This window comes from Girardinichthys multiradiatus, chromosome 3 (genome assembly GCF_021462225.1).
Source record: "Girardinichthys multiradiatus isolate DD_20200921_A chromosome 3, DD_fGirMul_XY1, whole genome shotgun sequence".
Lineage (NCBI taxonomy): Eukaryota > Metazoa > Chordata > Actinopteri > Cyprinodontiformes > Goodeidae > Girardinichthys > Girardinichthys multiradiatus.
This window is the reverse complement of record NC_061796.1, coordinates 34070162-34093305: the sequence shown is the minus strand read 5'-3', so window position 1 is coordinate 34093305 and position 23144 is coordinate 34070162. Positions and strand designations below refer to the sequence as shown.

The 23144-nt window shown below is 37.5% G+C and overlaps 1 protein-coding gene across 2 annotated transcripts in view; it reads left to right on the top strand.

Moving 5' to 3' along the window:
* Window positions 1–5806: 5806 nt before the first annotated feature.
* The window catches only part of drd2l (dopamine receptor D2 like), a 45814-nt gene continuing 28476 nt past the window's right edge, over window positions 5807–23144 (top strand). The window contains exons 1-2 of one of the 2 annotated variants that reach the window (XM_047362138.1): window positions 5807–6017; window positions 21266–21385. The gene's annotated coding sequence lies outside the window, so the exon portion shown is untranslated. The remainder of the gene's footprint in view (window positions 6018–21265; window positions 21386–23144) is intronic. The other variant, XM_047362136.1, reaches the window with a different exon arrangement.

The following is a 23144-nucleotide window of genomic DNA, read 5'->3' as shown; positions in this document are numbered from 1 at the left end:
AGCTGTAAGTAAAGCTAGATTCTTACAAGGAATAGAATTACTTCCCGAAATAAGTGTGCTCTGCAGAGCGAGCTTACGTTGAAGCAAAATTATTTTCTTACTAACTTATTATAGTAGTAGCAGATTTATAATTTGTGACAAAAAATGCTTTCAGATGTCCATTCAGTGAAATACTTTTAGCTTATATTTGAATAAGTTGTAATCAAACTGCTGTATCGTGTGTTACCCAAGTAAATATCTTCATAACAGCGCATATTTATTCAGGGAAACTGCCTTATGCAACATAAATTCTCACATTTAATGTATTTGTAAACATTATTATGATTTAAGAGTGTCTCCCTGATTGCTGTGCTTTAATGTGATTCTATACTTGTGCAGTCATTGAAAAGGGTTGCCTCTTGCCTCTGACATTGGTACTGCCGAGGTACTAAATCAATCTGAGCACATTTCATTAGTGTAAGGGCATAATGACAAACTGCAGGTGAACTGCTTGTTTATAGAATTCAGCAGGAAAAACATTTATCACACAGCAAACCCCTGAGAAAGATAAATTAATGTAGTGAAGTTCCACTAAAATCAGTGGATGCACAACATCACCAGACTAATTGACCCTAATTTGTTACAGTCAAGACTTATAGATAAAAAACTTTTGTATTCAGATCATGGGGGGCAGGGGGAAGCTGGATTTACATCTGTTAAACAGCTATTCTCTTTATTGTCATGGAACAAAAGGTTTAAGCAAACACATGACATTAACCATTATGGGATTGATACTGAATTCTTAATTAAATCAACAGATTTACTTTACAACCATTGGCACTAATCAGTCTTAACAGAAAAAGTCGTAATTCTAAGTTGTGCAAAACATTGCACAACTTAGAACTACAGTTCATTCAGTAAATAAGCGATCCACATATCCAAAGCGTATATGATTAGAAATAGTTTACCATTGCTTCTGGTTTTATTTAAATAAAACTGAAACCAGATATTAAAATACAATGTATGAAAAGACCCTTAATGTCTTTTCCTTACTGTCTGACACAAAATCACACTAAATCTTTCCTGTTTGAGTTAGAAGTACAAACATTCGGTCTTTTTCCTAAGTTACAAAATAATAAGATAATTAATTTTTATTATTTTTTATTATTCAGATGTTTACATACTCTTAAAATGTGTTTAAAAAAACCCAGATAATGATGTCGTAGCTTTGTAAGCTTCTTAATTCACATCATCAGAGTTAAATTAATGTACATCTGTGGATGTATTTTAATGCAACACCTTGAACACACTGCTTCCTTGTGTGGCAGCATGTAGATAAAGAATGAAGTTAGACTGAATATCAGGAGAATTGTGGACTTCTACATGCCTGGTTCACCCTTGAGTACAACTACTAGATGCCTGAAGTGCCACAGTCATCTGTGCAATGTCCAGCTAGCATACCGTTCAAGAAGGAGGCAGGTTCTGTGTCCCGGAGATGAACATGTTCTGGTATGAAATGTGCTCATCACCTTTTGCAGATGCTGGCTGGTAAGAGAGTTGAATTATTTATTGGGAAACATGTCATGTACTGACCTGGGTTGAAAGACCACCCAGCTACTCAAAATATTTGACCCAAGCCATGGCGTTTAAAAAGCATTTCTACTGAATACTAAAAAAAATGTATGTAAACTTCTGACTCTGAAGAAAGTTGAAAAAAGTTTGCCTCTCTCCTTTTTGGCATTTAGCAAACAGAAAATAACTGATAATCCTAAATGATGTAAAAGAGAGGTTTAGTCTGATTTAATATCAAACAGTGAGGAAAACAGCTTGTGTATCTTTTTATACAGTGTATGCAAACATCTGGTCTCACATGTAGGTCATATGCACATCAGCTGGTCCTTGTCCTTTCAGTACAGTGGTGAGTGTTTTGGAAATAATGGTGAATGTCTAAAAAACCATCCTTAAAGAAACGTAAATTAAAAAATATTTCAGTGGACTATCTAACCTATCACTAACCTAGCACATTTCAGATTAAAAGATAAATAATAAGATTTAAAAAAGCATTTCTTTTGAGAATAAATAGAATATGAATGTATATTTTTCTAATTACAAACATTCTTTCACATATATCTAGTATGCAGTGTTGATAGCATGTCCCAGATGAACATACTTGCCAACCCACATTTCAATTCTTGGCATCTGGTCGCCTTTATCATCGGAAAGCAAAGGAAGGCAACAACTGCCTCTGAAACAGGAACTAAAAAGGATATCATTACATATATGGTTTCTAAAAGAAGACCTCTCTTAACCCAGATAATCTCCACACCCCAATAACAACATATTATTTTAAGTAGTCACATATATTAATTAATGCATAATTAATTTTAACTAAATAAAATAGTAACAATTGTATCTAAAGGTCAAATCTTGACATTGAAAATAATTTAAGAACATGATCACCTTGTTGTCATGACAACTGCAGGTGAAGCTCATGAGACCGATTGCGGACAAAGAGTTATTTGCTTAGTGACGTTTCTCTTGGACTTTTTTGAGGAAGTGAGTTTACTGCACGGTATTAAATATCAAACGCTATTTTGGGGAAAAGACCTGCACAACTTTTCATTTCACTCTAGCAGCACTGGGTCAACAGAAAACTGCACAATGGAGGAGATGTTCTTGGATACTTCAAAAAGGTTGTATGTGTTCAAATTAAGACACATTAGCAAAACAAACAACCATTATTAATCAGGCTTATTTTTTCTTTAATTTGTTGTATGATAAAGGGCAGTTTTAATTTATTTATTTTTGTTGCCACATTTTTTTGTGTTCAAAGAAATTTTTTTAATGTCACATTTACACAATAGAAATTTTTTTTTTCTTTATTACATTTAAATAAAGGGACATCTCACAAATAACTGGAACCATTTTTTCAATCTCGTGGTTTACCAGTGAATTCTTTTTATAAGTGCAGATTAAATGAGCAACCTGGGATATAATTGTCCAGGAACTCTCAGTTGCATTTTCCCATTGATTTCTCAACAGGTTGCTACATTGGATCAGTCAGTAGAAAATGACTGACCTTTTTTTATTGACTGGTTCATCATGACCTTAGCAAACAATTTTGTACCTATGCTTTTACCACAAAGTCAATATGACAATATGAGTCCCGGTCACATGTTTTAACTTGCATTGTCTGCATTGCTTTGCATGTTGTTACTATGAATTATGACATGCAATTAGAAAAATATCCAGTCTTTTTATACTGTTTACTGTTGAGAGAAAATTTGTATTTGTTTGTTTTTTCAGGGGAACCAAAATAAAAGCTTTCTTTCCCTGCCATTGTGCACACCTAAAAAGAGATGGCTTCTGATTCATTGTATGGAAATATTTGAAAGGAAAAAAAAAACAATTGGCCTTTTCATATAGGTTTAACATTTCCTATAATGGAGAACTGTGAAAGGCATTAGGTCGAAGATGACAGCAAAGTTGGTGTATTTTCCACTTAATCCACTCAGGAGGCTGGAGATTGTTTTTCTTGAAATATGATTTATAAAAGGACAGCTGCACTTTAGAAGTTTTAAAAGCCTTTACTATGAATGATTTTATAATGATGCTTATAAGGTTTCATTAGGTTGACACGTTTTCTGTGGTAACACGAATTACATGCATGGAAGCTCTCAGCATTGCAAAATGCACATGAGCTGGTACCTTTGGGCTCATTTACATCTTGTTCCCAGGTTTGATCAAATAATGTTTCTACTAATTAATTTCTCAGAATGTTTTTGTGAAGTGCTCATCAATGTTTACTTTTCTCCAGGTATGCACCCTTTTATTTACAGTCAAGCAATGTCTGAAGAGGGCTGAAAAAGGCTGCCATGCAGCTGAAATATGGCTATCAGGCTTGATGACATGTAATACCAGCTGGGAAACAGTCACACTAAATGTCGAAATGCATTTCTTTTGAACTAGAAACCCAATTTATTTAAGAAATTGACAGCTTTTTTCCCCCTAGCTAAAGGTAAGTCTTTTAAAATGTACAGTGAGTTGATGAAAAGCTAAATGGACATTTATTTATTGAAGAACAGATTAAACCTCTTAAGAAAACTGCCAAACGTTCAAGTTTGTGTACACAAATTCACAATTCAAAAGCACTGCTATAAAAACAATCAGCAGATGAGCATCTTGTTTATAAAACATAAAAAAAATATAAAAGATTTCTCTTTGTTTTTTGTATCCATAAAAAGGGAAGAGGTTCAGTTATCATGCACTTGAAAGCATACATTTGATTCTCTAAACATCCCGAAAGCGATGAAAAAACGTGTAGTAGTGCACTTTGAGTGATCTGTGTGCCCAACAGTCACAAATGTACACATATAAGATGGATCGGCGGGGTATATGAGGTTAAGTGCCTTCACAAAGGGCAAGAGAAGTTGGAATTGAACCTACAACTTTCTAAATGTGGGCTGCCCTGTGGTGCAGTTGGTAGCACTGTTGCCCTGCAGCATGATGGTCCTGGGTTCAATTCCCATCCAGGGGTCTTTCTGCATGGAGTTTGCATGTTCTCCCTGTGCATGCACAGGTTTCCACCAGGTACTCCAGCTTCCTCCCACAGTCCAAAGACATGCCTGTTAGGTTAATTGGTCTCTCTAAATTGCCCTTAGGTGTGTGCATGGTTTGTGTGTTGCCCTGCAATGGACTGGCAACCTGTCCCATACACTGCTGGAGATAGGCACCAGCTTCCCCACAACCCACTATGGAATAAGCAGTAGAAAATGACTGACTTTCTAAATGCAAGATTTTTACTTCCCAGTGATCCACAGCAGGGGCGTGGCCACAGGGGTGGCTGGGGGTGGCTACCCCTGGAATCTGATTGGCCACCCCAACCAGAGCTGTCAATCAGTTTGTATAGCTTTTGCAGAGAGGTTTGCAGTGTTGCCAAATTAGCACTCTTCTCACTAGATTTAGTGCCTTTTTAAAGCCCCTAATCGACTGTTATTCAAAAAACCGCCTAGCAGCAACTTTCTGAGGAAGAAAGTCGGCACATGAATGTGCTGTGTCTGTTATCACACACAGCAACAGGCGGCTGACTGGTTCTTGCAGCACAGATTCACAACTGGGAATGAGCTTTGAATGTGCAGAGTTTTTGTTCATTCGGAAGATGGCATTACTTTTTTTGAAGTTTTTTTAGGAACAAAAACATAACAGTACAAAACATATACTGTATACAAAAAAATAATTATTTAGCACAATAAAGAAAAACAACTACAGATTTTTTTTAACCTTTTATTTAAAAAACAAACAGAACAAAAGCAGAACGAAAATACAATAGTTTACACTTTCAGGATGCCACCCTTCTACAATCTGTGCCCCTACCTGACCCCACACAGCTGCACTAAAGTGGTTCCACCAGCATTTAAGGAAGGGAGCAAATAAATCCTGTTATGCACAGCAGTGTAAAATGTGATTAAGCAAAAAATATAAAATCCTACAGCGTGTATTCTTGGATATGGGCCTGTAATCTGAGAGAAAGAAAGACCACCAGAAGACCGTATAACCTGAGGTGCTGTGGGTGATGTGCCTATATGCAGGTATTTCTAGTCTAAGCAAATGTTTTTTGGTTTTTTTCTTTGTTTTTAAGAAATATCAACAAACAAACTCATAAGGTGTTGGGTGTTTTATTTTATTTTTTTAATTATGACACTCACCATAAACTTAAATATTGGGCCACGCCCCTTCTGTTTCTTTAGCCAACCAGACGGCTCTAGCTGTTTCTCACCAGAATAAATAAAAATGAGCATCCATGCCCCCTTTCCCTTCTCCCCTCGTCTCCTCTCCTATCTCCCGCAGCTGTTTCCAGCTTCTGTCCCACTCTGCGGAGAGCATATCCGCGGCTCAGCTGAAGGACGGGAGCCACCGCCAGTAACCCTCATATTTTATAACTGAGCGGGGTCAGGGTGGGAGGATCGGCCGCGTTCAGCTCATGTTTCTGCCTCTTGTCTTTAGAGGAACGCGGAGCAGAGGTTTAGCCCCAGCAAAAGGTAAAGCACAGTTTTTAAAAGATGTTCTGAAATGTTTTAAGCGTATGTATTCCTAAATGTTGTCAATTTCTAAGTTTAGGCCTACTGTACTTTTGACTTAATCTCCGTTTTATTTATTTTTAACTTTTTTGTATCTAGCAACAATTTATCTACAGGAATAGATAATCAAATCAACTCAATAGGAGAGATTCAAAGTCAATAAGATCCAATATGATCCGAGTTATACCACAGTGCAATAAAATTCAGTTTATTACGCCTATTAATAAAAAGTTATCTAAGGAAGCCCAGGCAGCTGCATGGAGTGATTGACAGAGCAGCAATATTGTGGAAAAGTTGCTTGTGGCTCAAAGAAAACATGTAAAAATTAGATCATTTATTTAGTTTTGTTTATTAATTTATCTCATGCAGACTGCATGTTGTCTCTAAACACCAAAGAATGTGTTTCATAATAGCATCCTTGTTTTGGTTAAAAGGGTCCAAATTTAGAAAAAAGACAAAAACAAAAAAACTGACCCAACCCTGAAATGCTCCCGTAACATATATATATATATATATATTTTTTTTTAAGATGCAGCATATATATGATCTAATTATTTCTATTTACTAAAATCTCAGCTCTACATAAACAAAAATAGTTCATTGTATAACAGACCTAGAACAGTGTGAGGTGAGCATCATTAAAAACTGTATGCAGCAGAACCTCATGTAATTCTCATATCACAATGAAAACAAGGATTTATGGTTTAAACATGTTTAATTATCAGCATAGAGTTGTCCAACCAGGCTCTCTGGTAAGGCTTTTAATGAGGTAAATGTGTTTTTAGCATATAAATCTTGGATTGGTGGGGTTCTTGTGTGGGAATCTTTTAGATAGATTTATTTTGTTGTCATATTGACCCCTATAGGCATGTGTACAATCTGTGCCACCTGACAAACTCTTACCCTTTTCTTTCTCATATGATTCACTAACAGAAAACAGGAAACATTTACTCTGGCTTTCTGAGTGTGGGTTTGGTCAGGTTCTCATCAGTAGCAAGGGACTACCACAAGCTGCAGTGTCTCATTTTAAAGAAGAGATGGAGAAGATGTGAAATTGCACGTTGAATAATAAATGTTTGTGGCTTGTGTGGAGCACTGCCTTAGGAATGTAATTTTATGTTGTGGTTCTGTGTTGAAGGGATTCTCTTGTATGCTCATCAGTTCTTTTATGCAGAGGAATTCTGGTGATTTTTGCAAGTTCTTACCCAGGAAAGGATTTTTTACCTGCTGTCTAATTGATTAACTTCCAATTTTATTTTTTTAATCACTTTATGCATTTACACTTTATTAACTGACTGTAATGGTTTAGACACTTTTTCTATCATTAAGGATCCTTTTTCTCTAAGAAATAGCTGGTACTTCAAATCTTCTCAGTTTTACACAGAAAGTAGAAATTAACAACAGCACATTCTGTCTTTTGTTGTTTTTATTTCATAATATGAGCGTATAGTGATTTCAGAAATGTTCAACGGTGTACAGTTTTGTTCTATGTTGTATACTTTACAGATGATTGCAATAAATAAAATTTAAAGTTATCGCTAGTAGTTACAAACTGAAACAGTCTAACGACGAGCAGAGCAAGTCATCAACTACATAGAAGGAGCATAGAAACTAAAGGAAACAATTCAGCAGCTGGATCTTTCGTAATGAGGCAACGTAACAAGCCCTGCATGCCTCAATCAAGCACCACAGCAGAGGGGAATAATGTCTGACCACAGGGAGGCTTGGTGGCATACATCCTTAATTACAAGTAATAGCAAAAGTCATGGAGAAAGTGCAAACATCATGCAGATAAAAATGAATAAATAAGAACGGAGATGACTAGGAAGCTGCTGTGCAAATACCTTGCACTGTCATCCTTCCGTGCAGAAATCCCTGTGGGGGAATGAGCTCTAATCTTCTTAAGAGGATCCAATCCAGAGGAAATATAAACACGTGAACCAGTGTGAAATATGCTGTACAAGCAGAAAACGTCCTGCAGAGTTACACTTTATTGCCAAAGGTATTTGTCTGTCTATTTTTACATATACATGAACTTTGATGACATCCTATTCTTAATCTATAAGGTCCAATTTGTTGATGGACCGAGACTGCCAGCAATAGCAACTTTAACTTTTCTGTAAACATCTTCCACAAGGTTTAGGATTGTGTTCATAGAAAACCAGAACTGCAGCCTCTGCTCTTATTCATCCCAAGGGTGTTCAAGAAGTCTGAGGTAAGGACTTTGTGCAGGACAGTCAAGTTTCTCCACACAAAACTTTATACACCTGCAGCCAAGGAAGTGATCGAAACACCAGAATTCATTGATTTGGTGGTGTGACCCAATACATTTGGCAATATAATATATCTCAGTAATGCACGAACAGACACTGGGAGCAGCAATGTACAGCGGCGTGGGCCACGCAAGATGAGAGTGCGTGCACAGGACAGAGGAGATGACATGTGGCTTCCTCAGAGTCATGAGGAGGAGGATAGAAGTCATTCAGAGTTATTACTCTCGACCTGAATGACCTTGTGTTGCTTTAAGTGTAAAGCAATGTTAGGACAAAGCTCAACTGAGCTGCTGTTGCCTTCATATTCTATTACAGAGAGAGCAGATTAATCCTGATCCTGATCTAGGGGGTCAAATGGAGCCAAGGCACGCAGAACCAGCGCTAAATCCTACTGAGGAACCAGTGGACGTGACACTGGTCTGTGTCTATGTATGCCTTTTAAAATCGTACCATTATTCCGTGGTTAAAGATGAACATGGAACGTCCACCCCTTTCTCCACACACCTGCGCTGAAAAGCTGTCCATTTTTATGTGTATGACGCTTAGGTAGACGCAGCTCGTGCGCCTTGAATCATGCGCATCACATCCTGCAGGAGGCCGAGCCCCTCTAAGCACTCCCATTCAGCAGCAACACCTAGAGATGCTGACCTATCTCTTGGTAACTCCTGATCGCCCCTCCTGCCTGGAGGAGTGGATCCTTCCTTCACGGCAGCTGCTACAGGCGGTCTGATACCAGCTGCTGCAGATTCAGTAACCATGGCGTGTCTTTGCGCTTTGGGGCTATGAGAATCACTGACAGCTCTTCCCCCCGAACCCAATCCAGGAGCTGCAGGATCAGCAGAACTGGAAGAAGAAAGGCATAAAGGAGCATCTTTGACCACAAACTGTGAGCAAAGGCATCCACTCCCAACAGCGGATCCTTCCATGGGCTGGCACTGCCGTTCTCCTGTGTAGTGAACAGATCCACTACTGCTCTGCCAAATTTTCTTCAGATCTGAAAGATCAAGACGCCGTGATGTACACTGCTCTGATGGAGAGCAGATCTGTGCATGCTCAGCACAGCAGAATAAATATAGAAAAAAAATACACAAAATGAAGCACACAAAAATAATAAAAATAAATAAAATCAAAACAACAGAGATAGGTAATATGTACACTTGGAATGCATATTCAGCACATTTATCAACTGAGGATTAATTGAGTTTGCCTCTGATTTTTAACAGTCTCATTTTGGTCTGGAGCTATTGACAAAACATCCAGGGCTTGGGCCCTGGAGACCCAGGTCTCACAAAGCTCCTGCTTCACTCTTCCTTCAGACTCTAGGACCTTAATTAAAAAAAAAATACAACATTACTTTCATCTGAAAGACAGACTTTGGACAACTAAGCAATAGAGCAATCCTTTACGTCCTTAATGGCCATAAAAAACACCTAGTTGTTAAAAGTCCAATTTCATTAGTCTTGTGTTACATTTTAAATTTCTGAAAATCTTAATTAAGGGTTTTCACTTGATATACTGAGTGAATTGACACCAAATGGTGTCTCAGTCAATTCATTTCAATCATGTAGACAGATTCAAAGTCAATTACATACATTACACTTTGATCCTAATTGGAATTCACTGGAATTCACTTCATAATACTATAATAGGATGCACCTATATGTCCAAAAGTTACTGACTGATCATTATAAACAAAATATCGGTGTGAGGAGTTTTAGCACTAAAAGGTCTTGAAGCAGTGAGTATTTTTTTGTCCTAAAATCTGCAGAGAGCTGATTATACAGCAGCTGAACATAATTTCCAGTGTTTCCAGAGTGTTTTTTCCACAATTTATGGCAGGACAGCTTGTTGCTTTCACTTAAAAAAGAGTGTACTTTGAAAACTTCTTTCACTCTATCTGCTATTGTTTTTTTTTTTTTTTTATTTTAGCAGTGCCAGGGCCAGACAAGGGCAAGAATATAGTAGACCTGTCAAGAGTGTCCAGGGAGTAGGGCAGCGGAGGAAGATAAACAGGAGGATATTTCACAGGAGGATTGGGTGATAAGAAAAATAGGATAGGTGATGTTACTGGGAGGATAGTTCAGGGCGGACAAGCATGAGAGAATGAGAGGTTGCTTCTTAAAAGTGATTTCTATAATCAGAAATAAGACAAAAGTCTGGTAAAAAATGTGAAACATCACAAACTAATCCATTTTACTTTTTTTAATGTTAAGGTTGTCAGAAAGTGTATTGTATTGTTTGTTTGTAATATAGTTGCCTTTTTCATATCCTTAAACAACAGTATTTTATTTTTTTAGTAGTTCAAAGAATATTGGTTAGTTTTTTAATCATACAAATTTGAAGTTTTACCTTGTGCATTGATAATCTTGTGTTTATGTGAGTAGAGGAGCTTCAATAGAGTTTTGTGGGCTGTAAATCGATCCTGATGTCTGAATTTAAATCAGAATCAGAATCAGAAAAGCTTTATTGCCAAGTACGTTTTTGGACATACAAGGAATTTGTTTTGGCGTAGTCGGTGCAATAAAATACAAATTAAACAGTATAAACATATCTACAATATAATATAAATATATGTGCACAGTTTTAAGTGAGTGAGAGTAAGTATAGAGCAGTATAAGATGCAAGAGCAATACAACAGTGCAGGTGATCATTGTGCAAGTATGACAGTGCAAGTAAAGCAGGAGTCCAAGCTGAGCGTTAATGTAACGCATAGAGTTACAGGTTACAGGTGTCCTGTCAGCAAAAAAAGGGGGGGGGGGGGAGGAAGGGAGAATGTCAGGTTTCTGGGCTTTGTTAACAAGGCTGGTGGCAGATGGGAAAAAACTGTTCTTGTGGCGTGAGGTTTTGGTCCAGATGGACCGCAGCCTCCTGCCAGAGGGGAGAGTTTCAAAGAGTCTGTGACCGGGGTGGGAGGGATCAGCCAGAATATCTCTCTATATCTATATTTTATGATTCAGAAATGTCTTAGTTAAACATTTAATTATGTTTTATGTTTACATTGTCGTGTAAACTCAGTTTAGATAAAACAAAAGCCACCATCCGATATGCTGTTTCAGTTTTACCCATCTAGTCAGCTGCATTTATATTTACAAGTTTGACTTTACATAAAGGCTTCAGAACAATCCTGTGATGGCTATATTGACATTCTTCTCAGCTGAGGAGTAAGTCTGAAAGCCTCTACATCCATTGACCCTATTACTTGGTAAAAATGTCATAAATTGGGAGAAGTAATACAAAACAACAACAAAATTAAATTTTTTATTTTTGTACAATGCAGTCAAGAATATTTGATGACATGTTTTAAACAGTTTTGGCAAATATTTTAGTTATTAGTAAAGCTAGAATTTCTAACTATAACAGTCTCTGAACGCATTTCCTAGATTACAAATATTCTTGCCTTGCATCAGACTGTCAACATTTTCAAATCCTGCATGTATCTTTGCAGGTTGATATCTCAAGAAGATTAAACAAGGCACATTTTTGATAACCAGTTAGCCTTCCTGTTCCTCTCAAAGCCCCTTGTTGCTCCTCTGAGGAGCTCTTACTGTTGCTGCAAGGAGTTTTCTCCTCAGTCACCGTCACATTAACAAGCTGTCTACTTTCACCTCTAAAAATGTTGGCGCAAAACACATACTGTGAGGTATTTTCTGTCTCATTGATAACATATCTGATAGCAGACTGGTCACTGTTGTTGGACCACTTGTTTGCTGAATATTGGACCATTTGCACGTTGCTGGACGCCACCAGGCCTCCTGGCGTTTTCGGCCATTTTGTATCCACGACAGTCCGTTCCTACAGATCTCGTTGGACACTGCGACTGATATGACGGGGCGTCCCAAGTCTGACGTCACAGGACGCTATATAGGAAGGCGCCCAACGCTCGTTTTCAGCTGGAGACCGTGACACGGTTACCAACATCTGGAGAAGAGTCCCGAGTGGATTTCATTTATTCTCCTTCGTTGGCCAACAAAAAATTCATGAACGAGGTTTCTGGAATGAGAAGGCCAGAAATTTCACTTTGCCGATTGAAGACGTGAGTTTAACGCATAACTAAAAAAAAACACGGAGTTTCAAGGAGACGAATCGCCACCTTGTTTTTGTTCTAGTCGACTGTGATGGTCAGATCATATTTTTCCCTTTCGCCAAGGAGGCCAGAGGACGAAGATTGACCGCTTTTCCTGAAGTTAGCTGTGGACGCACATTAACTTCCAACTTCCACCCCACTCTCTCTCAACTCTGCTCAGAAGGAAGACAACGACAAGTAAAACCCATCCTTTATTTTTATTTATTTCTTAGAAAGTCTGGGCAGGGTACAGGAGGTTTTAGTGCGATGAGATTCGCTATTTAATCTAATGTGTTCTGAATGATATGTGCATGTAACCTTTTTATTGAAACTTTGATGTGCCGTGTTGGATGCCTAGAAGCCGCTGCGCTACCCAGCTTTGTGTGTGTTTTGCGGGGTTGTTGAACACCTGAGAGCAGGCGCAGGTGCGCTGTGAGACTGGACTGTTAAAATAACCTCATGGTGAAATTCCCCATTTTCTTTGTCTTCAACCTTACTGCTTACTAGCTTGCCGCCAAACGTTTTATAACCCTTTGTCTGCTCACCTCGCCCAGCGTTGGGGGATGTTTTATATAACTGAGTTACAGTTTGAGCTGCGCCCCAACCTCAATGGTACTTAAGTTTATTTCTCTCCAAAAGGCTCCAATAGTATATAAAAAAAAAATGTGCTAGATTGGCATCAGTTGTTTTTTTTTGTTTTTTTTTACATATACCAGTTTCTAAATTGGGCTGCACGGTGGTGCAGTTGGTAGCACTGTTGCCTTGCAGCGAGAAGGTCCTGGGTTCAATTCCCAGCCAGGGGTCTTTCTGCATGGAGTTTGCATGTTGTCCCCGTGCATGTGTGTGTTCTCACCGGGTACTCCGGCTTCCTCCCACAGTCCAAAAACATGACTGTTAGGGTTAATTGGTCTATCTAAATTCCCCTTAGGTGTATGAATGAGTGTGTGCTTGGTTGTTTGTGTGTTGCCCTGCGATAGACTGGCGACCTGTCCAGGGTGTACCCTGCCTCTCGCTCATAGACTGCTGGAGATAGGCACCAGCTTCCCCGCGACCCACTATGGAATAAGTGGTAGAAAATGACAGACTGACAGTTTCTAAATTGACATAAGTGAATCTGACAGATGCACCTGTTTACTCACAATTTATGAGTATACTTATTTTTTGCTGTTAAATGAAACCATGCAGCAACAAAGGACCATTGAGTCTCATATGTGGATTGATGGCCCCAGTCCAGTATCGGATACTTGATATGATACAAATGTTGAATCGGATCAGTCACAACACTACTATAACTAATGTTTTTAGCTACTGCCAGTGTTTGTCAGGGCATTTTTTAAAAGAGATTTTAAATCTCAATAGCTTTTACCTTCTTTGTAAATGAAAAATGTCCAAAAGAGTCAATGCATAAATACATTCACAAATTAGATTCAATTTCCATGCATTTCTATGCATTTTAGCCCTTTTTAGTGAACATAGGTTCCTTTAAACATGCTGTTAGTCAGAGAAAGAAAATACAAGTGCTGTAGAAATGCACATATGATATATTCTTTAGATCACATGATCATTAACGATGGGATAAGTTTCTTAGAGTAAATACTGATGATCAATTTTAAAAGGTGGAATGCTACTGCTGCCTATTAATGTTTTGAAATAATACATTATCATGAAACTAATTGAATAAGCTGTAAAGTCCATGTTTTGTGGTTTACTCTCAGAAATGTCTCCCATCGTTAATGTGCATATTAGAGCAGCACGATATATCAAATTGCAGTTGTTATTTCAATGTCAGTGTCAATCATAATGCCACCCTGCATGGACAGTTTTTTAGAGCAGTTTTTGTTTGATGTGGTGTATTGGAAATCAAAATAAGGACAATATAACTCAACATATAATAAATATGTTTCTACGGAAATAATTGGAGATCTTTCCATCCTCATATGCACCTTCACCCATCTTCAATTACCGTATTTGATACACATGAGGAAAGTCGTATTTGGGGTTTGCTTTAGCACTGGTATTAACAGTAAAGCATGTTTAGCAATGGTTGAAATGGTTTTAGTGAATTATTGAAAAATATTGAATCCCAACAAAATTAAGTAAGTAAAGCCTTTCATGAATATATACATGCCATAAGACAGTATGTCATTAGCAATAATGTTTTTTTTTAAATACATGCATGTACGAGCATAAGTATGATCTCACTAATAAACAGCCAGCTTGCAAGTAACCATTCAACATCCTTGGTTGATCCATCAAATTTAAATTTACTTTAACAACTAATCTCTTGATAGCTCCCATGGAAACACCTTGCTTCTGCAGGTAGACTAATTATTTCTCTCAAACGGTTATATTTAACATTTTGGCATGTTTCTAAGTGTGCAGGATTTCCTGTAAAATTTAATTTTTAATGTTCAGCATGCATTAAATAATTTCAAGGTTCTGCTGCTGTCAATAACACAGAAGAGGAGCTCCTAGATGGATACGTGGATAAATCTTTGATTATAGACTACGTTTGAAAACAACCTTTCCACATCTTTTATTACTGTAACATTTCTTTGACCTTCAAGAAATGTCGACATTTCACATAAACCTTCAGCAAAAGATAAAAATGAATAAATGGAATACCTCTTTTTTCTAAAAGAAAAGAAATCGAAGCTAGCATCCTTCTAAAATTATCTACAGGCCCAGTTGTATTATATTGTTTTTTTTATTAGGAAATAAAACCCCAAATGCATACTTTAAGTTTATACCTTTTTTCAAATCAAGAATCTGATCATATTTCTAACATTCAGCTATTTGCATGTTTGACTACAGATGTTCAAACCTGGAGCCCACAGTTTAACTTTAACAATAAATAAAGGAAGACATTATTTTCTTAAAGCTATGAATCTTCATTGGCCATTGAAATACAAGGCAGATACACAGTAGTGTGACTACCAAAAAAAAGTACTTAGCACTTTCTGTAGTTAAATAATAATAAATAAAGAAAATCCAAATGGGCTATAGCTCCATAAAGACTGATTACCTGATTGAGTGAATGGGTCTTAATTTATTTAACCAATGTTACTCTTAAACATTTTATTCTTTATTAAACGGTACTGGCTGGATGGCAATACATTCTCTGTGTTGAATAATCTTTAAATAATATATGTTAATAGTTTTTACATTGTAGAACACCTAGTTTTCAATTCATAAAAGTATACTATGAAAATAAAAACTGGGTTGAGTTGCTGATATTATCAAAGTTTGCTCTAAATATTGTAATAAATTAATTATCTTTGGAATATAATACTATAAAATATATATATAATAGGTCTACTGCTTAGACTCTTCATGCTGAATCATTAAAAAAGAGCTTTTTTTTTAGCATGAAAATTATGTTTGTCCTTGGAACTAAGACTTATAAGGTATACAAACTTTGCTGTTTTTGTACAGATATACTAAGTCACAAAGTCAGAACAGTAACTTCTAACTCATTAGAGTTAGCTATTATTGGCTGCAGTGTATTCATGGAATTTTAATTACGGAAGACAAAAATATTTTGCCCTGGTTTAAATATTTTTGGTTTAAACTTTTTCTGCCAAGTTATGTTTAATTGCAGTGGGTATGAAAGTGGCTCAAAAAAAACATAAAGAAGTCTTTCTTTTTATTTGTTGGTTTTCATCCTATTCTTTGAAGTCGCTCATACAGCCAAACATTCTTGTGAGTTTTAATTTGAAGAAAGCTGACTTTTCGTATGAGAGCATTGTTTTATCACTGACACTATTCCCATCTCTGCAACATTTTAAACTTTGATGTTAGACCTTCTGTTCTACACTCATGTTTACTGTCACCTTATTGTGTCAACTCTGGTTACAAACACATCTTTACACAGCTGGTGGTCCAACAGTGTTCTACTTCTTCAGTCTTTGAACAACATCTCAGTATTTGGCTCCACTTGAAATGCAAGAAAGTGATATTTTTTTTACCGAAGCAAAGTTGCAGCAATTCTGTTTAAGAATTATTGCAGAGATATTTGATGTTTGGTTGGAGGAAACATTTTTGTGCTCTGATCACATCAGTAGTAAGGAGATATTAGCTAAACGTGGGATTTATCCTCTGCTTTAAGTTGAAAGTAATTATTTTAGGTTCCAGTTGAGCAACTGTGGGAAAAGGATGAACTGGTGCTATTTGAAAATATAATTTTCCTTTTTGCTTAGTGTTTCCAACAGTTTGTCACTTTTTTTATGCTCTGGTGTAATGTCTTTAGGGCATCTTGTTCTTTGATGAATTTGAATTTACTGATGAGCCAACTGCAGTGAGATTTACTGGGTTTACTTCACAAACATTACATGAAACGCAGTGTACAAAACAAAGCTGTTAATGTATTTAAATTTTTTTCCGCCAAAATTATTTTATTTTGTGTATTTTGACTATTGGCTTCTTCGTTCCACAGTGGCCTTTTAGCCTATCTCTGTACTTGATTCGTTTTACAATGGATAATGACATTGTTAAGCAGCTTCAGCCAGCAACTTCATAAAGTGCTTTTTTTTTTCTGGAATTGATATATACATTTCACACCGAAACATTTTTCATCCCTGGGAAACACAATCTTCCTGAACGGTATGATTGTTGGACATTTGCAAGGTGTTTTATACTTGCATATAATTGTTTGCACAGAGTAGCATGGCACCTTCTGGCATCTGGTAATCTACCGGTGAGGCTGTAGCTTTAAAATATTTCCAAAGAGTTCCTAGATTGAAATCAGCCATATCTAATCAACTAATTCATTAGTTAATTAGTAACATTCATGTAACCAATAAATTTACTAATTAAATAATAATACTAAATATCTCAATTAACCTTTTAGAAGCTTGCAAAGCAATGAAAACATAATCTGGGCTTTGCCAAATTGTTTAAAGGCATAGTACACTTAGTGTATCTGAACTTCTGACTTTGAAGAAAGTCATAGAAAATGATCTCCGTCGTAATTCTGGTGGTTAGCAATAGAAGTAATTTTGGTGATGCTAAGTAACATAAAGCCAGAAATGTTTATTTCGGTTTAATGTCAAACTGTGAGAAAGAAGGATTTTGTGTTTGCATGCAATCTATGTACATACACACATGGAAAAAATTGTTGGTATCCCTCAGTTAATGAAAGAAAAACCCACAATGGTCACAGAAATAACTTGAATCTGACAAAGATTTGTTCATTTTCATTATATGAAAATGAACAAATGAAAGTCAGACATTGCTTTTCAAACATGCTTCAACAGTATTATTTTAAAAAATAAACTCATGAAACAGGCCTGGACAAAAATGATGGTACCCCTGAAAATAATGTGACCAAAGGGACATGTTAAATCAAGGTGTGTCCATTAATTAGCATCACAGGTGTCTACATTCTTGTAATCAGTCAGTGGCCTATATATAGGACTACAGGTAGTCACTGTGCTGTTTGGTGACATGGTGTGTACCACACTCAACATGGACCAGAGGAAGCAAAGGAAAGATTTATCTCAGGAGATTAGAAAGAAAATTATAGACAAGCATGTTAAAGGTTAAGGTTAGAAGACCATCTCCAAGCAGCTTCATGCTCCTGTGACAGCTGCACATATTATTCAGAAATATAAGATCCATGGGACTGTAGCCAACCTCCTTGGACGTGGCCACAGGAGGAAAACTGATGACAAAACAAAGCAACAGATAATACGAACGGTAACAAAAGAGCCCGGAAAACTTCTAAAGCGATTAAAGGTGAACTTCAAGCTCAAGGAACATCAGTGTCAGATTGCACAATCTGACGTTGTTTGAGGCCAAGTGGACTTAATGGTAGACTACCAAGGAGACCATTTTTGAAAACAAAACATAAAAAAGCCAGACTGGAATTTGCCAAACTACATGATGACCAGCCACAAAGCTTCTGGGAGAATGTCCTATGGACAGATGAGACAAAAACTGAACTTTTCGCAAGGCACATCAGCTCTATGTTCACAGATTGAAACATGAAGCATATGAAGAAAACAACACTGTCCCTACTGTGAAACATAGAGGAGGCTCTGTTATGTTCTGGGGCTGCTTTGCTGCATCTGGCACAGGGTTTCTTGAATCTGTGCAGGGTATAATGAAATCTCAAGACTATCAAGGGATTCTAGAGAGAAATGTGCTTCCCAGTGTCAGAAAGCTTGGTCTCAGTCGCAGGTCATGGGTCTTGCAACAGGATAATAACCCAAAACACACAGCTAAAAACACCCAAGAATGGCTAAGAGGAAAACATTGGACTATTCTGAAGTGGCCTTCTATGAGCCCTTACCTAAATCCTATTGAGCATCTTTGGAAGGAGCTGAAACAAGCCGTCTGGAAAAGGCTACCTTCAAACCTGAGATAACTGGAGCAGTTTGCTCATGAGGAGTGGACCAAAATACCTGCTGAGAGGTGCAGAAGTCTCATTGACAGTTATAGGAATAGTTTGATTGCAGTGATTGCTTCAAAAGGTTTGTGCAACAAAATATTAAGTTAAGGGTACCATCATTTTTGTCCAGGCCTGTTTCATGAGTTTATTTTTTTTAATAATTCTGTTGAAATGTGTTTGAAAAGCAATGTCTGACTTTCATTTGTTCATTTTCATAGAACTTTTATTCATTGTTACCTTTGTCAGATTCAAGTTATTTATGTGACCATTGTGGGTTTTACTTTCATTAACCGAGAGGTACCAACAATTTTGTCCACATGTGTATGTGGGTTCAACCATATGTAGTCTGTCCAACGTTTCTGCACCTCAACCATCAGTTTCAACTTCGCTTAGAAGGAAGGGACCATCATAATTACTTTCATCATCTTATCAGCAGCGTTAGAATGCAGGAGCATTTCTGTAAAAATTGCTGAAGACCGCCCAGCGTTTCATCCAGTGCAATAAATATAACCTAGTGCAGGTCCCTATATGCATATCTGGGCAAATGCCGCCAGGAGTCATGCACACAAAATACCAAGTCTGCATGTTTTACCCTGATTGTTTTGAGCTGATTACATTGATTATATGATCTGCTTTTTCTCCCTCCATCTTCTACAGGTCCTTCTCAAAATATTAGCATATTGTGATAAAGTTCATTATTTTCCATAATGTCATGATGAAAATTTAACATTCATATATTTTAGATTCATTGCACACTAACTGAAATATTTCAGGTCTTTTATTGTCTTAATACGGATGATTTTGGCATACAGCTCATGAAAACCCAAAATTCCTATCTCACAAAATTAGCATATTTTATCCGACCAATACAAAAAAAGGTGTTTTTAATACAAAAAACGTCAACCTTCAAATAATCATGTACAGTTATACACTCAATACTTGGTCGGGAATCCTTTTGCAGAAATGACTGCTTCAATGCGGCGTGGCATGGAGGCAATCAGCCTGTGGCACTGCTGAGGTCTTATGGAGGCCCAGGATGCTTCGATAGCGGCCTTTAGCTCATCCAGAGTGTTGGGTCTTGAGTCTCTCAATGTTCTCTTCACAATATCCCACAGATTCTCTATGGGGTTCAGGTCAGGAGAGTTGGCAGGCCAATTGAGCACAGTGATACCATGGTCAGTAAACCATTTACCAGTGGTTTTGGCACTGTGAGCAGGTGCCAGGTCGTGCTGAAAAATGAAATCTTCATCTCCAAAAAGCTTTTCAGCAGATGGAAGCATGAAGTGCTCCAAAATCTCCTGATAGCTAGCTGCATTGACCCTGCCCTTGATAAAACACAGTGGACCAACACCAGCAGCTGACACGGCACCCCGGACCATCACTGACTGTGGGTACTTGACACTGGACTTCTGGCATTTTGGCATTTCCTTCTCCCCAGTCTTCCTCCAGAACTCTGGCACCTTGATTTCCGAATGACATGAAGAATTTGCTTTCATCCGAAAAAAGTACTTTGGACCACTGAGCAACAGTCCAGTGCTGCTTCTCTGTATCCCAGGTCTGGGGAATGCGGCACCTGTAGCCCATTTCCTGCACACGCCTGTGCACGGTGGCTCTGGATGTTTCTACTCCAGACTCAGTCCACTGCTTCCGCAGGTCCCCCAAGGTCTGGAATCGGCCCTTCTCCACAATCTTCCTCAGGGTCCGGTCACCTCTTCTCGTTGTGCAGCGTTTTCTGCCACACTTTTTCCTTCCCACAGACTTCCCACTGAGGTGCCTTGATACAGCACTCTGGGAACAGCCTATTCGTTCAGAAATTTCTTTCTGTGTCTTATCCTCTTGCTTGAGGGTGTCAATTGTGGCCTTCTGGACAGCAGTCAGGTCGGCAGTCTTACCCATGTTTGGGGTTTTGAGTGATGAACCAGGCTGGGAGTTTTAAAGGCCTCAGGAATCTTTTGCAGGTGTTTAGAGTTAACTCGTTGATTCAGATGATTAGGTTCATAGCTCGTTTAGAGACCCTTTTAATGATATGCTAATTTTGTGAGATAGGAATTTTGGGTTTTCATGAGCTGTATGCCAAAATCATCCGTATTAAGACAATAAAAGACCTGAAATATTTCAGTTAGTGTGCAATGAATCTAAAATATATGAATGTTAAATTTTCATCATGACATTATGGAAAATAATGAACTTTATCACAATATGCTAATATTTTGAGAAGGACCTGTACTTCTTGTCCTTGTCTTTATCCTACCACCTGATCGTTAAATATTATGTCATGGCTTCTCTTTGACATTGTGACAATTACATGTTGCATTTGAAATGCAGTCTGAAGAACTCACCAGTTACATTAGCCTTGTTGAAAACATTCTATGCACAATTTTAAGGAGTGGACTCTTCTCTTCCCATGAAGGAACCTATTTCACTGGTAGTGCAGCACATACATTGTTGCTGACCATGGTACTCTTTTTTTTTTTTTTTTTAGCACTGATGATTGATTCATTGAAAACATTGCTCAAGTGTGCCCCAGAAGACCTCTCCAAGACCAGCCAAAGACCATCCGTATTCTGGCAAATGTTTAATGTCATGATGTGGTTCTGTCCAGGTTTGTAGGGGGGCTAAATTTGAGGATGTGCTACATATATTAACAGAGAAGTCAACATTCTTATGTAAGATGATAGATTACATTTTGTTGGGCTATTTACACTAAATCATGGTAAGGGACAATTTATTACTTATGAAATGTTGTAAGTAACCCAGAGAGTTTCAGACCAAAGATTATATAATAATCTAGGCATTAATAATGAAGCAGAAGAGTCTTATGTTGATGTACTCTAATATTATGAATCATCATCGGTCAAGTACTCAAACATGTCAATCTAGCTTCCTATGAACAACTTGATACCTCAATGTGGAGCTGTTTGCCTTTACAAAGTTATGTTAGCCTCAGTGTTGGCCAAAAAGCTGAACAACTCTTTAGGGCCTTTCTTTAAAGCTTAGAAGACAAGTTTCCATACAAACATCATCTCTGTCTACTTTTTCCATTTTACTACTAACTGAATGCTGTTCTCCATTATGTCCTCTGTTAAATCTTGTCAGTATAACTTACGTGATACTTAGTACATAAACTAAAGATGCCCTTCACAAGGTCAACAGGTGAGACAATAAGCTCAGCTCATCTTAAATGTGTTGGTTATCATTCAGATCAACTTGAGGTAAGCAGTGTAGCTAGGTAGTAATCTGAATTTATTCATCACCTTCAGGCTGACATCAGGTTTGATAAAGTGATGTTTTTGGGTCGGAGGTTGTTTTCTATTTTGTAAGGGTAATAAATAACTGATGTAGGATTTTGCTTGACATTGTAACTTGTAGTTATTGGATGAATCAGAGCAGAGCAATAAAGAATAAGAACAGAGTGGACAAAAGGTAATGTATTTCCTAGTCATGTTTCTTTAGTAGTGCATGCACTGGAAATTAATGATTCTTATATGCAACTTGTTCATACATTTTATGTGTTCTTCTGTCCTCCCAGTTTCTTCTTTATGCAAGCCCAACTGGGAGTGACATAAGTTAGATGCAACTAATGTAACAGAGATATCCTTAAACTTTTTGCTTTTATTTTCAAAGGCATGAATGCAGTCCTTTAAATGTCAGTTCCTTCATTCTCTTCACATTCTCATGCTGCATAATCCAGTTTTTCCCTTCTTCTTTCTTCTTTTTAAAGAGTAATTTATTTTCTTGCCCAGTGGATGCACCATGTTTTCCGTCTTGCTCATAAATGACCCATGCTTGCCCACAAACAGGTGTTAGGAACAGCTTTCACATCACCTCACCTCCCTTCTGACTTTTCTTTGGCTGGGAGAACTCAACTAGAATTAATTCTACTTTTCACCAGTGGCCATGAAAAGACGGATTAGAGCACAGCTGCGCATTAATCCCATCGTATGACAGTTTATAGGCTTCTTACAGGTAGCTGGTGAACAATAAAACACCTCTGTCACTCTAAATGATACTGAGAGGACACTGTACTACGTAAGGCAAGACACAAAAAGAAGAAGCAAAATCCCAGTTTGAGATTGCCTGAGAGAATTTTTTTTTTGGGCTTTGCACATCTAAATGTAGACATTTTTTCATAGCATGGAAGCCAAATTTTGCAGATGGATAACACAAAGAGCCATATGGCTTTTATAGTTGTTTCTATGCTATCCACATAACTGCAAATAGTGTGGACACCTTAAACATCTGTTGGAGTGTCAATAAATCTGAAAAGAAGTACTCAGGTTTTAGAGCAACATATGCTGCCTTTTATTTTATAAAATGCTATTATGGTGACTAGAGTTTATTGGTCAGGTGATGCATTAGTT